This window comes from Protopterus annectens, chromosome 3.part0 (genome assembly GCF_019279795.1).
Source record: "Protopterus annectens isolate FY-2018-M chromosome 3.part0, PAN1.0, whole genome shotgun sequence".
Lineage (NCBI taxonomy): Eukaryota > Metazoa > Chordata > Ceratodontiformes > Protopteridae > Protopterus > Protopterus annectens.
In genome coordinates, this window is record NC_056731.1 from 1,907,503,906 (window position 1) to 1,907,522,013 (window position 18,108).

The window sequence follows — 18,108 nt, forward strand, 5'->3', positions numbered from 1 at the left end:
AAACCCCGTGGGACATCACTGGAGATGTTTTCCTGTATACAGCAAATACCCCTGAACTTAATGACATGGATTCTGTCAGATAGACATCAGCTATCCAGAAAACTATGTATGGATTAATGTTGAGTTGGGAGAATTTGTCAATAACTCCAGGATAGGGAATAGTGAAGAAGGTCTTTTCAAGGTCCAAGTAGGAAGAGTGGAATATATGCCCCTTATTCATTGCCTCAACACCCCTTTCAAAGAACTCAAAGAGGTTATGCATATATGGTCTGCCTTTTATAAAACCGAATGTCTGTGTATCCCAGGGTGTAAGATCATCTATCTGTTGTTTATTAGTTCAGATGTAATATGCTCTATAGTCTTGGTATTAATACTAGTGAAACTAATATTCTTGTAATTTCCAGCATTAGTATGAGGACTACTTTTAGGCAATAACACCATAAAGGCTGTTTTCCACACCTCAGGGATGCAACCAGTGGAAATACTTGGATTGAAGTGCTGATGGAGAGGTTTTCTCAACAGACATCCAGGGATGCTCTCAGGACTCTTTGAACTGGTATTTATAGCTTTGGAAAGTGTTGGAAACTTTGGTCAAGAAAGATTTTGGGAGGGAAGATGTGAGTGAGATGGGAGGACAGAGTGGGATAGTGGGGGTGAAGTTGGAAGAGAATTTGTCTACAAAAATATCAGCAATGTTCTTGGTATCAGATAAGGAAGTTATATTAGAGATAAGGTCAGTGCATGGTTGTTTGTTATTTCTGAGCTTCCTAATACAGCTGAAGTCCTTATTGTTGTCTTTTTAATTGGTTCAGAACATAACTCTATATCTAGCCTTGGATTCCTAAATAGTAAGCTTGAGAGAGATACTTATCAGTTTTCAAATCCCTTTTAAAATAATAAAATGAAGATCTTTTATAGATAGCCATGAAAATTATTATTTTTGTTATAATATTTATTGACGTGGGAATTCCACAATGTAGGTTTAATTTTAAGCTTGCCATTATGCTTGTATTGAATGCGTAGGGATGCCTCAGTACATCTATCAAAGAAGGATTAAAATTCAGTGGAGTAGGTAGGCAGTAGTCTCACATACAATGTTTGGTGGGCACCTATATCATCTGAGATTCTTGATAAGACTGGTCGATAGTAAGTAAATGGTTTTGGAGTAATACATGAAAGTAGATGGGATATTAGAGGCTGTGAAGCAAGTTTTGGGGAGAAGGTTACAGCGGGATTTTCAGAGTTGAATAGCGAAGGGGAACAAGTAAGATAATGTGATTGGAGGAAACATTAGTGAGGACAGTATCTAGAAGACTGCCATCTCTGGTGGGCAGTGAGACAGCTTGGTATTTACAAAGTCCAGAAATTTCTGATCATATTTTATGTTAGCACTGTATGTTTGCCAGCTTATTTGTGGACAGCTGCTCATAAAAAAACATATTTGGGTCGACGGTTATCTTTTCTACCTGGTTAAGAATGTGTAGATGCTGTAAATGGACCATATATGGGTTTCTATAACTGACTGCAGTATAGGTTTATCAAGTCAAGTGTTACTAGGATTTCAACCAGTTCCAGATTTATATTGTGTAGAATCTGACAAGAGACAGAGGGGATACAACAGATACAGATACTCCTTTGCAGTTATGAGTAAATCTGAATTCACTGCAGTCATTGCATCCTGGAACAGAGGGAATGCCTCACGTTCAGATATTTTGTTATTTAGGGCTTCTGGCATTTGGCAATGCTACCTTAATATTATCTGGGCTGAAATTTGATATGTTGGGATGTCCATCTGGTGAACTCTGTCTAAAAGTTTGAAAAAAAGGTATTGCAGATAACTGTAGAAGTTTTAGCTAATTTGTAAAAACTGAGAGGTGAAAGGTGCCAGCCATCTCTCTTTACTTTTTTTAAACTGAACTTGTAAATTCCATAAGGGTGCTCACTCTGTTTTTAAACATTAACATATGGCTGACAAAACAGAAGAGCATACTTTCAGATAACATGTGTTTACTTGCGGTATAGGTGTTATTAAACTCAGCATCATTTCCACACCTCAAGGAAACTAAAGTTTAGACGATACCCCACAGAGCCTCCGATTCACATATTTTTTATTGTACAGCACTCATTGACTCCCTGAAGGGATACAGTATGCTATCACATGTTCAGTAAAGGACCACCCCCTAGATGACTTCACTAGCACAGAGGTTTTGCTCACATTAGACAGATTATATCCTGGGTTCAAATAATGAGGCCAGAAAGATGGGATAACACATCCAAAGGCTGTCTCATCTTGATGGATGATGTGATTGTAGGATATGAGAGTTGCATCCCCTAGTGAATGCTGGTAGTAAAGTCTTGCTTTTATTCTATATACTTCTATAAATAAAAGAAAAAATATTTTATAAATACAAAATAATGATTAGAATTTATATTATTAAGAGTAGATTATATCAGTAATTCTTTGCAGTGTTGTATTTTCATGACAAGGCAAAAATTCAGCTATCCCACAGAAAAACAATCCAGTCAGGAAAGTTTATTAATATAAATTTGCAAATAACTTTACCCTTTCATAGTTAAGTGTTCCATTTTAAAGACATTAATAAATATAACCTTTTACAAACAGCATATTAACATTTTAGGCACAATCAGAGGAAAAAGACCAGTTAAGGTTTACATCCCAACTATTTTAACTAGTATGCAACATTTAAGAATCAGTTAGGCTTCTAAAGCCAGAAGGAAGTACTAAATGCCCCCTCCTCATCGTAAAGCCTATTTTGCTAGTACACTGAAAAACAATTCATCTTTTCTCTCATTGTGCATGTGGTTGCACTGTGCTGCAATCATATTCTGTTTGCTCTTTCTCATAACACCATTTACATAGCCTAAAATGTTGAGAGTTCAGCAGGCAGCACACTTTTCTATGATGTTGGAAGATCAGATGACTCTGGATTCTAGTCCCTCACCAGCTGCTTGGATTTGTTTTTTTCAGTTGTGACATTGCAGTATGGCATAAGGGGGTGCTGTACTTCTGAATGAGCTATCCTTTAGATGAGGCACTAAATCAAGGTACCACCTGCCTGAGATGGTGGTAACCCTGGGGGATGTAAAATTTCCCACTACACTTATTGAAAAATAGTATGGATGTTTTACTAGCAATAGCATCATTTACATAATAACATAAAATATTTTTGTATCAGTACAGAATAATAATCACATTTTCACCCCCCCCTTTTTTCCATAGACAAAACTTAGTTTTTGTAAGGGTAGTGATATTTTTCATTTCTTACTGTGCAGTAAGTCAACACAACTTATCTTCTACATATATGTCAAACACTTAACTATTTTCTATTCGCCCTTCCTTATTCCATAAGAGCATTCCAGTTTTTTTTTTTTTTTTTTGCTCTAGGTTCATAGGTTCATACTAGGCTATCTGCCCGAGGGCATTTACAAGCCTAGCCCATAGTTTTGTGGCTTACGCCACCCCTTTAGTATGGGGAACTATACCCATTATTTTGCTGTGCCTCTGTTGAGCAGTGACACTGAGGTAATCCCTGGGGTATATCTGCGATCTCCCATCCATTGGTCAAGATTTCTCTTGAACAAGGCCAGCGAGGTGCTCTGCCTCACATATACCGGGATTTTATTCCACAGCATAGGGAGTCTTTGGGTGATGAATCTATCCCTCCAGCATGTCCTATTAATAGCCGTGTCGAGGTTTATGTCTCCCGCCCTTGTGGCTCTGACGGATCTAGATTTTTGAGGTGAAGCATATTCATCAAATCTGGGTTTGACATGGCCTTGTATGTTAGGCAAAGGTCACCTCTGAGCAGCGGTGGCGACTGAATAGAGCTGGAGTTCTTTCAGTCGGGCAGCATAGGACAGATGTTTGAGACCCTTTATCCTTTTGGTGAGGAACTTTTGTGGCCTCTCCAGCTGCTGCAAGTGTCGGGTCAGATACATTCCGAATGGGGCATTGTACTCAATCATTGGTCTGATGAGTGATGAGTATAGGAGACTATGACCTCCCTTGATCTAGATGAGAATCCCTTCATGATAAGGTGGGCAATGTAGAAGGTCTTCCTAACTACTTTAGCTACATGGGTGTCGAATGACAGACTACTATCAACCTGGGTCCCCAGGTCCCTGATAACTTCTTCTGTACTCAGTGGATTGCCACCTATTTGGTAGCTAGGGGTAACCTTGTTTTTCCCGAAGGGTATGACTATGCATTTTTTGGCATTTAACTTTAGGCCATGGCTCTGGCACCAGTTATCCGTTTCTGTGAGACCCTTCTGAAGGATATCTGTGTCAGATGTGTTTTCTACTATGGCCCAGTTTGCAGTCATCTGCAAACTTTGTCAGCCATAACCCTCCTGTGTTTGCTTGTACTTTGGAAAAGTAGATGCCAAACAAGAGTGGGCCCAGGACTGAGCCCTGTGGTACACCACTTGTGACAGGCTTTGAGTCTGACATGGCACCAGCAACTCTGACCCTGTGGGTTCTGTCACTCAGCCAGTTTGCAACCCATCTTGTGATGTATGGGTTAACATTTAAGCTGATGAGTTTTTCAATGATACCCGAGTGGGGTATTGTATCAAAGGCCTTCGCCAGATCGAGGTAGGCTGTATGGACTGCCTTTCCCTCATCAATGGCTTTGGTGACTGTTTCGAAAAAGTCAACCAAGTTTAGAAGGCATGATCTGCCTTTGACAAAGCCAAACTGGGATGGATCCAAAGTCTGCAAATTCCCTATGTCTTTATTTATGAGGTCCATTATGATCCTCTCCATGGCTTTGCAGATAAGGCTTGTCAAGCTAATGGGCCGGTAATTTCCAGGGTCGGTGGAGGCACCGCCTTTGTGAAGTGGGACCACAGTTGCAGTGCGCCACTCCCTGGGTATGTATCCAGAGGCAAGACTATGATTAAACAGCTGTCCTAGCTGTGGGTTTAATTCCTCGTTGAGTTCGTGGAGCACACAGCCGGGGACACCATCAGGTCTAACACATGGCATTGAGAAATTGTCACCTGTTCATTCTTCCATGTGCATGTGACATTTTCTTTCTTGTTTTTGTAATGCTTATACAGCATTAACACCTAATGGTTCATAAGTAATGACAACGCTAGTTACCCTTGTGGACCATTTTAAGGCTAACCACTTTCTCTGGGTGAGACTCAAGCCCTGTATCTTTTGTCTGTTAGGTAAACATCTTAACCATTACAATCCCCCCTCCAAATTGTTACATTACTTTTGTATGATCATGGTATGACTTGAACAACAAGCTTGTGATCTAAGGTCAGGTGCCTTATCCATTAGGCCACATAGTCAACCTGGACATAGGCAATATATTTATCATAGCTCAGCATAGAAAACCTTCTATTGTCAATTTATTTAACATTTCTTTCCTTTACTACCTTCCACTTTTAACCCCCCCAATGGTTCAATTTAATAGTATTCCTCCATGATTTGATTGTACAATTATTATCTTTTATTTGGCATATTTTCCCATTCCACCATCTATAACTGATCATAATAAATACTTGTTATGCCTCTCTAAGTCTCCTTCTATTAATATATCCTTTTTTTCACATTCCTATAAGAATCTCTGTATTTTACCTACAACAAAATGCTTCCTAACAAAAAATTATTTTCCATACCTTGCAATTTTCAATTCCAAAATAAATACAATGAAGTTAAACACATCACTGGATTTATCAGCTCCATCCCTTGTCTCTTTTATTGCACAAAACTCCTCCTTTTACTGGGTTTAATTTTTTCTGCATACAAAATCACATTCAGCATAATTCTCTCTATACCTTCCTTACTGCATAACTTCTTTGTGGTGTTCAAAAATGTTTTTGCTGAAACACAAGAGAATAAGAAATGTTTACCTATTTCTTCATCCCCATACATTTGAAATTTTCCTTCCTGTTGTTACTTGTAAAATCATTCCAGCATTACATTCCAGCAGAGTGGAGAACTGCCATTGTCATCCCTTTGCACAAAGGTGGTGCTACTACTGACCCTGGAAACTATCACCCCATAAGCTTGACAAGTCTGATCTGTAAGGCCATGGACCGTATTATTATGGACCTCATAAACAAGGACATGGGCAATCTCCAAGCACTTGACCCCACCCAGTTCAGATTAGTCAAGGGCAAATCTTGCCTACTGAATCTGGTTGACTTTTTTTGAGACTGTCACTAAGGCACTGGATGAAGGAAAGACAGTACATACAGCTTACCTTGACTTGGCCAAAGCCTTTGACATAATCGCCCACTTGGGCATCATTGAAAAGCAAACACAATTTGGCATAAATCCCTCTCTCATCAGGTAGGTGGCCAACTGAAAAACCAATAAGACCCACAAGGTCAAAATAGGTACAACCACCTCTGACAGCAGACCTGTCACTAGTGGCGTCCCCTAGGGATTTGTCCTGGTAGCCCTATTGTTTGGCATCTACTTCTCAGAGGTCCAGACAAAGACAAAAGGTCTGTGGCTGACCATGTTTGTGGACAGCTGTAAGTTGGGTGCTGTCATTGACTCCCCAAATGATGTTGACATAGTTCAAGAGGGTCTCACAGCAACAAATAACTAGTGCCAAAGTCATAGCCTTAAGTTACATGCAAAAAAATGTATTATCATAGCTTTCAGCAAAAACACAGCCCCTACTGATTACCACATTAACGGCAACCTCCTAAGCACAAAACCTGTGGTGAGAGACCTGGGTACACAGGTTGACAACAATCTCACATTTGACCATCATGTAGTGGCAGTGGTCAGAAAAGCCTTTTACTTGGTTTATCTCATAAGTAAAGGAATTACATCCAGAAAAAAGGAGGTTGTTACCTCTCTGTACTCCTCCCTCATTAGGCCAATAATTGAGTACAACACCTTGTTTGGTATGCACCTCTCCAAACACCTGCACAAACTGGAAAGGCCATAGAAATACCTCACAAAGAGAATCCATGGCCTCTAACACCTGTCCTCTATGGATATATTCAAATCACTATCACTCTACTCAGTATTATACTGATTGCTCAGAGGTGATCTGTGTCTCACCTACAAGCCAATCTCAGACCCTGTTCTACTAGAGATGCTCCATATCCGTAAGTCTAACTCCTCGTGCATTACCCAATCAAAAGGTTTAAATCTAATATGTGACATTAACAAAGCCTGCTAGAAAGACAGGTTTGTCTCCTAGAGACTGCCCCATCTCTGGAATAGACTCCTCATACACATCAAACAATGCACGTAGCTGACCCTCTTCAAGCACAACCTTGATGAGTGGATGGGAAACCTCAAATTTGTCCCAGGGGTTCCACCTGTGTACCTCACTGACAGAGGCAACAGGTGTTGACTGAGGTTTCTTTTTTGGGGATAAAGTCTTGGCTAGGCTTGTAAGGGCCCAGGGCCTTTAGCATAGTAATCTCCTATGACCCTATGATCCTAAATACTGACTCCTTATCAGATATTTTTTCCACAAAAGTTTCCATTGGAGCTCTTTCAATTCCTATACTTTTTCCCTTGCCTTTACTGCACTCCTTAACACACTTTTAACTCGACCAGTGGTGGAATATAAGAATATTTTTCACTGATTTCACTTTACCGTTGTTTCTTTTATTCAGAATGTTTTGCTCCATCTTCCTATTTTTTATAATGCCCCCTAACTCTTTCTCCATCACCATAGCCTTCCTTTTTTGCTTTATTTCTATTTTCAAACTATCTCTATACTTTACCCAGAAAACTTTCTTAACAAATTGCCTTTTATATCCCTTTTACTTGCCAATACCCAAAACAAATGGAATTATGTTAAATATGTTGTTGATTTATTCACTCCCTCTTTTATTGTACAAGCATCCTTTTTATTGGATTTTGTCCTGATTCCCATATGACTCCCAAATAAAATCTTTTATTTTCTCCTGTAGCAAACACATACCCCCAAGAATAAGCTAGTTTCCCTACATCACTAAATGCAGCAATTAGTAAAAGCTCTCCTTATCTGAACTATCTTCTTTTCTTTATTCAGTTTTCTTACCATTACTTATTGATAAGTTATCTTCCCCCAGACTCTATACCTGCGATCAGTAGCATTCCTAATAAAGGCTAGCCCTCCTGACTTCACTATGGCCCCATACCCTTTACATATTTCTTTACTCAAGACTAAACCCACATATTTGAAGGGTTTTCCTTCTACTGTTATTACTTCCCTTGCAGACACTATTAACCAAGATGGTTTAATGAACCAGGCATCCTAATATTCAATGATAATTCTGCCTCACATTTATAGTTAATCCTTTCACCACCTACTTCAACCTTAACTTGTTATATTACTGTTTTATTTATCAATACAAATAAAGTTCTACTCTTTAAATATCCCTGTCATATAACATTGTCCATGCTTTCTTGTCAACAACTGCTCTATTTACCAACATTTCCTCATGTACTTCCATACAATCCTTGTAAAATGCATTACTTTTCTTCCACTACTTAAGCCTCCAGAATTTGCCACACCTGTTTAGTTGCTTATTACGCCACATGCAACTAACCTAACACCCAAGTCTCCATTTTATATACTCACTGCATTCACAGTTACTAATGTCTATTTTACACTTTTATCTTTAATTCAATTTTCCTTCTCTTGTAAAACCTTCTCCATTAACACCTCAATCCTTTATTTGCAATATTTTACTACTGTTTATAATCCACATTGCATGTTGTTACTGATCTTCAACTTTTTAAATAATCTGCCCCCCTTTCCACAAACATTTTATTGTTCTGCAGAAAATTCCTTCATCAGTTAAACCTAGTGTTACATTGTTTTCTTATGTCAGCATTCCTTTATAAAATCTATACCGCGACCCATCTTCAGCAGGTGCACTGTGCATATTCCCTTCCTTTATCACAGAATCTAACGTCTCTATAACCATCTCTTTTTCTGAGATCCCATCCCAGTTTCTACTTTTTCACACACTTTAATTTCCACGTTGCTGCTGCCATCTCATTTTTTCATTATACACACCTTTTACATATGTTACCACATGCCTCATTATCTCTTGATTTTCCTGTTCTCTAATAATTTCTCCTGCACATATTTTTATGTCCCTCATCCCACCCTTTCTCTATTCTTACTCATTTTCTCAAAAAAGTTATAACTCCTTCCTTCTTTTACCAAATCCCTTTATGTTACCAGCATGCCATCCATGTTCATTCTGTGTATCTTATAGATCTTTCTCTCTCTCCTCTCTCTCTTTTATTAACCAGTTTATATAAATTTCTCTCATTGCTTTTTACATTTCTCAGTATTTTCCATATATATTTCTTTTCTAGCTATATGCCGTTCCCTTTCAATTTTTGAGTACACTGACAAATTTTTTCTTTATAAATCTTTTGACATTCTATCCAGATTTTTTATAAAATGCATTTTTATTTATTTTATTTATTCTTTGTTGACCTGGTTAGACCCACTATGCTAGTAGCCTCTTTTCAAGTTGTAGTTCAACTACAAGGGGAAATTTGGCCAGGGTATTGGGGAACGTCCACTAGTTATTTTTGATAGGTGCCACTGGATCTTTTACATTCACCTAAGCTACCACCAACTCAAGCAGATGGAACTTCAGTTTAATATCTCCTCTAAAGAATGACACACTTAGGAGTGCAGCAGCCACCTAATACTGCAAATGGCATCATACTTTTGTGTTCTTCAAATAAATTATAGGTTTATAGGTGTTTACTAAGCAAACGACCATAAGGGCTTTTTAAAACCTAGCCAGGCATCCTAATTCTCTGACAAGTTCTGATACTCTTGATAAGTGTAAGGATGGGCCTGGGAGATGAACCATTTACAGGTTGCCTGTGTCCATTAGAGACATGGGTGCCAAACCAGGGCTGAATATCTGGTTTCCTATCCAATTCTCCAAGTTGCAGTTGAACTGGGTTAGGGAGGAACTCTGTTCCACATGGATGGGGAGCCTGTTCCATACATGGCATAGTCTCTGGGATACATACTTATCTCTCCAGCAGGTCCTGTTTATATCACAGGCAATGTTTAAGTCTTTAGAATGGGTAATTCTGGTGCTTTTTGTTTTGTGGATGTGCAGCGGATCCATCAGAGTGGGGTCTGACAATGCCCTGTATGTCATGCATAGATCTCCCCTCAAAAGCCTGTAGGAGACAGAATACAGGGATAGGGCCTTGAGGTGGTCTGCATAAGACATTTTATTTATACCCTGTATTCTTTTAGTGAGGAACTTCTGTGGGCATTCCAATTGCTGGATATTACTGGTTAGGTACATAACAAAGGGGGCATTCTACTCAATGACAGGTCTGATGAATGCTGAATACAGTGGAACAATGACTTCCTTGGACTTAGATGCCATACCATTGTTTATAAGTTGCGCAGCATAGAATGATTTCCTCACCACTGTAGACATGTGATGGTCAAATGCTAGATTACTATCTATGTCTGTCCCTATGTCACTAACTTCTGGGCCAGCTCTAAGGGGGTGTGTTGTCAATACGATAGTTACCAGGGATGGATGACTTCCCAAAGGATACTATTATGCATTTCCTGACAATTAGTTTTAGTCCATGACTCTGTCACCAGTTGTTTGTCTGTGTCAGCCCCTCCTGGAGAATATTTGTGTTAGTGTGTTCTCATATGAAACAATATTTTCTTGAAGTTGTTCCATTCTGTTAAACACAACATCATCCATGTGGCTTTCAGAAATCTTTATTTCTAGTGAAATAATCTGGCTCCTTAGCTCTTTTTCAATGGGAACATTTTTTACCATTTATAAAAGACCTAGTACTTTCGTTCCTGTGTTTTGGATATGCAGACAACTAAAAACAGGTTTTGCAATTTGTCTAATGATGAATATTGAGCTTTGCAGCAACTAAAGAATATGCGTTCTGTAGAGGTTAAACACGCCGACAAGGGTGGGGTATTGTAATACTGGACAGAGGCCTTTATATTTCTCAAATGAGAAATTTGTTATTGAATACACAAGTATATCAATGTATTAATACAACGATGGTCAATGGGATTATAGATAGGGTGTCTTTTTTAATTTTTGATCTTTTAATTACTAATTTGATTGATGAATCATTATTTAAATATTTTACTACTGAGAACCCTGTTATACCAAAAATACATGGTCTACCAAAAATGCATAAAAATGCTGTTATTCCACTCATGAGACCTATTGTATCTGGAACTGGCTGGTGCACTGAGCCATTGTCCATTTTTGTAGAAGGAACTTTACATGTTTTTTTTAGATGAATGCTATGCTATTCTTCGAGATACTAAGATGTTTTTAGAACGTCTACATAATGGAATAATGACTCTGGGACAGGGAGATAACTTCATTTTTGTTACCATGGACATAGAATCGTTGTTTACTTGTATACCTAATTTATGGGGAATAGACAAAGTTAGAGAATTTTTAACAGTGAACAGATGTTGTGACAATAAGAAAATTCAATTAATATGCAGTCTTTTGGAGATTATTTTAGAAAGTAATGTATGTGTATTTGAAAATTAATTTTATTTGAAAAAGGTTGGTGTAGCTATGGGCACTGCATGTGCAAATAGCTACTCCAACTTAGCATTGGTGTGATGGGAACAACTTTCTATATTTACTGATAGTAACCCCTTTTTTGCAATGTGCTGTGGTATGTCCATTCTGTTGATGATGATTTTATGTTATGGAACGGAAATGACAATGAACTTAAGAATTTTATAGATTATTTACATAGTAGTACTAAGTTTTTAAGATTTACTTTTAATAGCTCAGATTTAGAAATTGACTTTCTTGATGTTAAAGTCAGAAAATCTGATTGTAATGAAATTATTAGTAGCATTTACCAAAAACCTACTAGGAAGAATGCATTATTACACAAAACAAGTATGCATCCTAGGCATATTCCTAGAAATACACTGAAAGGACAGGTATTTCGAGTTCTGCGCCTACATAATAAGGACGATGATGCTAAAGCAGCCCTTGCAAATTTGAAGTCAGAGTTTTTAGATAGGGGCTATGCAACAGGAGAGATAGACAAGACTATCACTGAAGCATGGAAATTAAGAAATAGCAGATGCAGACCTTATTTTACAACTATGACAGATAGAGAAGACAGAAATACTCATACTTCAGGCACTAATCATTTTCGAGCAGTTTTTCAATATTCTAGCAATGTTAATGAATATACAGAGATTATGGCATTTACTTCAAGAAGTACCAGAGTTGACTAATATAATCAGTGAAACTCCGTTATTTTCTTTCAGGAATAACAAGTCTTTAAAGCAACATTTATGTTATAGAACAGAAACTAATAGATTTGATTTTTCTACAAGTGTTGGTACTTTTCCATGCAGACGTTGTACTGCATGTAAATATATTCATAGCAACAAGACATTTATTCATCCTCTACGTAAATTTACTGATTGTAGGACTGCTAATGTTCTGTATTTTTGTTTCTGTCAAAAATGTTTTGCATATTATGTAGGAAAAACTAATAGGGTCCGGAAAGACAGGATCCTTGAGCATGTTAGAGATGTAAATAATTGTAAAGAGACAAGTGCGCTGGCAAATCATGTTAGAAAAACTAATTCGTCTCATACTTTTAAGTTTTTTGTTATTCAACATGTCCTCTCAAATATACGGGGAGGTGACTTAGAAAATACTACAGAAAGCATAGAACAAAAATGGATTCTTAAGTTGAATGCTGAGAAATATCCTGGCTTGAATGGAAATAGTTCCTTAAAACCTTTTTTAAAAGCCAGACCATTGAAGCACTAGAATTATTATATTATTATATTTCTTTAAGTATTTTATTTCATTTTACGTATCTGTTTTATGCACCTTTTTTTTACCATGAGTCATTCGTATCCCTTTTGTTTAGATTTTAAATATTGTTTCTATAAAAGTAGAAAGTTTCTAGAATGACAGATTTTGCATTATTATATTTTTTGAAGGATATGAAGTCAGAAACTCAAAATTTTAACTAAGTCTTTTATATATATTTATAGTAATGTTTTAACCGTTTATTAGTATATTAATGCATATTTATTTATGTTTTTATGTATATTTACATTTACGTATATTTAATGTTACACATTTATAAGCATTGGAACATGTGACTACTGGATTGTCAGCTGACTTTATTGCATCTTCTATATAAACTTTATTATGTTAAACTACTGTGTCTGATGAAGCAACTAGTGTAGTTGTGAAAGCGCTAACCATTTTTATTTTTATTTTTGGTTTGAATAAACGTATGTTTTTGTGTTAACTTGGTGCATTTTATTTCATTTTACGTATTTTGAGAATAACATGGAATCGGTTTCAATATTCAGATCCCATTCTTGTTCATTTATCCTCTTTCCTTCCCTACCATTAATTGTGCATAACTTATTATTTCATTACATTTTTACATCTTCTGTTATTTTCTTTTTTGCTCTTTTTCACAATTATAATCTCCCAAAATTATTATTCCCATATCCTTCCACCCCACAGCTGACCATAAGCTGCCAACATTGCCACTCCTTCTCCAGTAGGTGTACCAGGATCTCCTAAATCCCCAGACTTACTCCGCCCCATGTTCTGGTCAGTGATGAGATTGAGGCATCCCAGTGCAGTGTCATATTGCTATAGGGAGAGGTAGTCCTAATTCCTAATTCTCTGTGTGTGCCTGTTACACCCTTGTCTGTGGCATGGCAGGGGGCAGACCACATCAATCTGCTCCTCACTTCTGCAAGAAGATGACAATGGTAAGCTACCCTGTCAGCCTTCAGGAAGCACTCTGCCATTGCCTCCCCCAAAGAGGATGGGCCACATAAAGTGACCATGCTTATGCTCCACCTCACCAATAATGGCTACACCTGTCCTTCCTTGCCAGGACCTCAGACGCATGAGCAGCTAATCAAACCCAAATCACCCAGACCATAGTCAGGGCTTTATCTTTCTGTGTCACACTGCAGGCTACAAAATTGCTACCTCCATATTTGGGATCAAATCCTTTGTTTTCCATTTTTCAAGCAAATATGTTATTTCTTTATCATGGTATATGCTATATTGCCACTATTAGTACTGTTCTTTGCTTAATTCAAAAGGCAGGTGCAAGCACTCTCCCAGGAACACCTATTGTTACAACCAGCCCTTCTGTTTCAGCATTGTTAATTAATTTTGTAATCCCAGAATATTCCTCTGTACCCAGACTCCATATCTCTGCCCTCCTCCACAGCTTTGAACATTGTATTCTTTTAATTTTATTCAGAAATCTTATATCTAACAAACAATCTTGTTTAACTGTTTTACAACATACATTCACCATAAAATAGCTTACACCATGTTTATGTTATTTAAATTAAGAGAAAGAATACAAACAACAACAGGTGCCAGAGATATGGACTAAAACTCAATGTGAAAAAATGCATTATAGTACTGTTTGGAAAGCCAGCCACCCCTGGAAATTGCCACATTGATAATACACCACTAAAAGTACACTCAGTGGTTAGGGATCTGGAAATGCATGTTGACAATAATCTGACCTTTGACCACCATGTGTCCACTGTGGTAAGAAAATCATTCTACTTTGCACAACTTATAGGCATGGCATCTAGGTCAAAGGAGGTCATTTTTCCACTGTACTTGGCTCTCATCAGACCAGTCATTGAGTATAATGCACTCTTTGGCATGTACCTGACCAGGCACTTGAAATAGCTTGATAGACTACAGAGGTATCTCACAAAAAAGAATGCAGGGAGTAAACTACAAGTCCTATGTGGACCATCTCAAAGCTCTATAACTGTACTTGGTCTCCTAAAGACTGCTGGGTATCCTGTGATCTTACACTTATGGTTTTGTTGCACATTTTCAAAACAAATATCAATAATATCCATTTTAAAGTCCTAAAGCTTGTCTGCAACATAAATAGAACATGTTGGAGGAGCAGGTATGTGTCTCAAAGATCACCCCTTCTCTGGAACAGGCTTCCCATCCATGCAAAACAAAGCTTATGACTAGTCATATACAAATGTAACTTGGACTAATGGATGGGAAATCACAAATGTATCCCTCCTTAATGGAAAAGGGCAGCCTGTAAACATTTGAGGTGACAAAATTATATTGCAATTCATAAAATTCCTTGAGGTATCAACAAATGTCAGCAACATTTTGGTAAATTTGGGGTAATCTCAGCTAGGCTAAAATGGCTCTTGGTCCGATATACTAGTGACTACCTATGAATAGAGAAGTTAGTTTTTCATTGTATTTCTCTTTACTTCCTTCATCTTTCTAGTCCTGTATTTCACCCTACTTACTGTGTAATTCTTTCTTTCACTACAATATTTTCATTATGTTCTGTTTCATCTTACTTTTGTAAGCATTCATACTTATTTTCAAGTACATTATCACAACTTAGACTGACATCTTTAACTTGTTCTGCACCATCTTTTTTGCATTTTTCACAAATGCATCTCTAGAAAACAAATGTCACCTTCCTGCGATATTATTACATATTCAGAAACATGTAGCAGTTCATTTTGTCCCTCTTGTTCAATATTTTTCTTTCTCCACTTCCTCGTAATAAAACCAAAGACTCCCTTCCATCATACATTTTGTACATTTTGTAATACAACTTTTAACATGTGAAGTGTATACCCTCTTCCCAAATTGATTGCATTATTTTTTGCTGTAATCACTGAAAGGAAGCCTGACACTTTCACAAAAAAAACACAGCCACTCTTGGTCAGCAACTATAGCAGTCCTCCTTTTTGCATTTATCAGTATTACACCTGATATGTGTTGGAGCTTATCATCCGCAGTTGCTATTGTTATCCCCAACTCCCATGCCCCAGTCCACAAACATATCTCTTCCAGCTTTCTTTTTGTTTAAAAAATCCTTTTGAAAAATTCTTTAATCTCTGGCATTTCAAGAGTTCTAAGATGTACACCTACTGCCTTTTTATTTTAAATAGTTATACTTATATATATATACACTCATTCCATGAATTACTGTGATGAATCGAGGAGCAGTACTTCTGATGCCTTGAAGCATAAGGTCTCCAGTAACTTATCTTAAATGGCATACTTGTTTATAGGAACATCCTTACATGTTTTAATTCTTACTATCAGTCTTTTCTTCTGCTAAAAAGGATATTTCATTCTCTTTCCTCTTTCCACTACAACTGTATCTTATAGATACCCAACTGGCTGCATCCCAAACAAACTGCTAGCCACTGGGCATCTCTCAGCATTCCTTCCTGGTTTCTCCCACAATGCTTAATTCTGCTTTTCCACCTAGATATCTAGATCACCAGGAACTACCTCTCTCCACTCAGTTTTCTAGGAAAAGGAACACACTTCTTGACATCACAATAGGGTATCACTCTGTCAATGGCTGATTTCTCCTCATTCATCAGGTTTAGCAAAGTTGTGTCATTAAGTTCATCTTTATTAAGAACAGTTGCTACTACTTGAGATGACTCCAAAAATCTATTTTTGCTACAACTGTGTACTCACACTCTTTCGCTTCCTTTTCCATCTTGGTGACTCTTCTCTCAGGGACAGCACTTCTATCAATCTGAGTCGGGGGTTCATTCATTTTATTTCATTCAAATACTAAGTTGCAGCACTATCACAGTATCCTCATTTGTCCCATATATACATTTTTTAACTGTTTCATATCCCATACACTCCCCATATCCCAACCTTTATTATACAAAACTGAAAAAATCTACTATTCCATATTCTCCAGAAAATAAAACACAAAAATCATTTCAGTGTTAGAACACATAATATTATTCTTCACGCCAACAAACAAAAGTCAGATTTATTTATTTCTAATGTGAAATGAGCTGAGTCTGAAACTGGCCAGTACTGATCAGTGCACTAGCCTGGTTAACAAATACAAATACATAAATCATTTTAGCTATATCTTCAGTAATCTACTTATTAGAGAGTTCCCCAAATATCCCAACCCTTCCTCACCCCACAGATACATGTAATATAGACTCTACATCCCTGTATAAACATATTCATTCTAAAGCTGATTTATATTTTAACAGTTCCTTAACTGTGAGTTGCTGATAATACCATCTCGACGTAAAACCTTTCTGACTTCTTCCTGCCAACTTTTAAATGTTCTGATTGCAGCTAACACTCTTCCAAATAATATTTTACTTTCCCAATCCAAAATTCACTTTTTTTTACTTGCAAAGTATAAACGCTTTTACTTTGCAGATAATCATTTTATAAACTGACCATGATAACATATCAAATACTGCTCTACAAAATTATCAAGCACTTTATTCATCACTGTTTGAAAAAAAATGAAAAATACAATACTACTGGGTATATCACATTTGGCCCACCATTTTCCATTTAACTTCTAGATAAACTATCTTTCTGTTATTGAAAATAACCTATTCCTCCAAATTACTGAAAAAGAGATACATATCAAACTGGCCACTGATTTTTTTTGGTAAAACTTCCCCTGACAAATGTGGTTCTAAATTTATCAAAAATATCTTAATCAGAAAGTTTTTCTTTCAGACATAAACATCATATCTTTCCACCTAGAAATCTTAGTTTTCATTCACCCCACAACTTCTTCCCATTGTTGTTCTGTCATTCCTTCTTTCCCATAGTGCACCCTGTCCTAAAGTTCTAAAATGAATTTCCATAAAATATCATTCACCCCAAAACACTTACTCTTCTGTAAATTTATTTGTAGATTTACATTATTTAGGTTGCATCTCAATCTCTACTAGAAATAAATCATAAGCCTCTCTGTTCAGCTATACGCTACTATATCACCTGTGTAAACCATAAGTGGCAGGTCAAGTCCTTTATCAAACTGAATATTACACTTCTATAATCATCTCAGTACTAAGTATTTTATCTGAAGAAAAAGCTGTATATTTGATCTCACTCCTCCCTTCAAAATATTTTTGTTTGCTAACACAAAATCAATCCTTGTCTTTAAAGTCTCCTAAAAAGCAAAAACCTTTAGATCCTCACAATGCTAACTGGTGCATCCCAATGAGCTGTTTACATTTTCTTGCATCAGCCTTTTCCTGGTTCTTTTCTTTCCTATTCTTAATGTTCA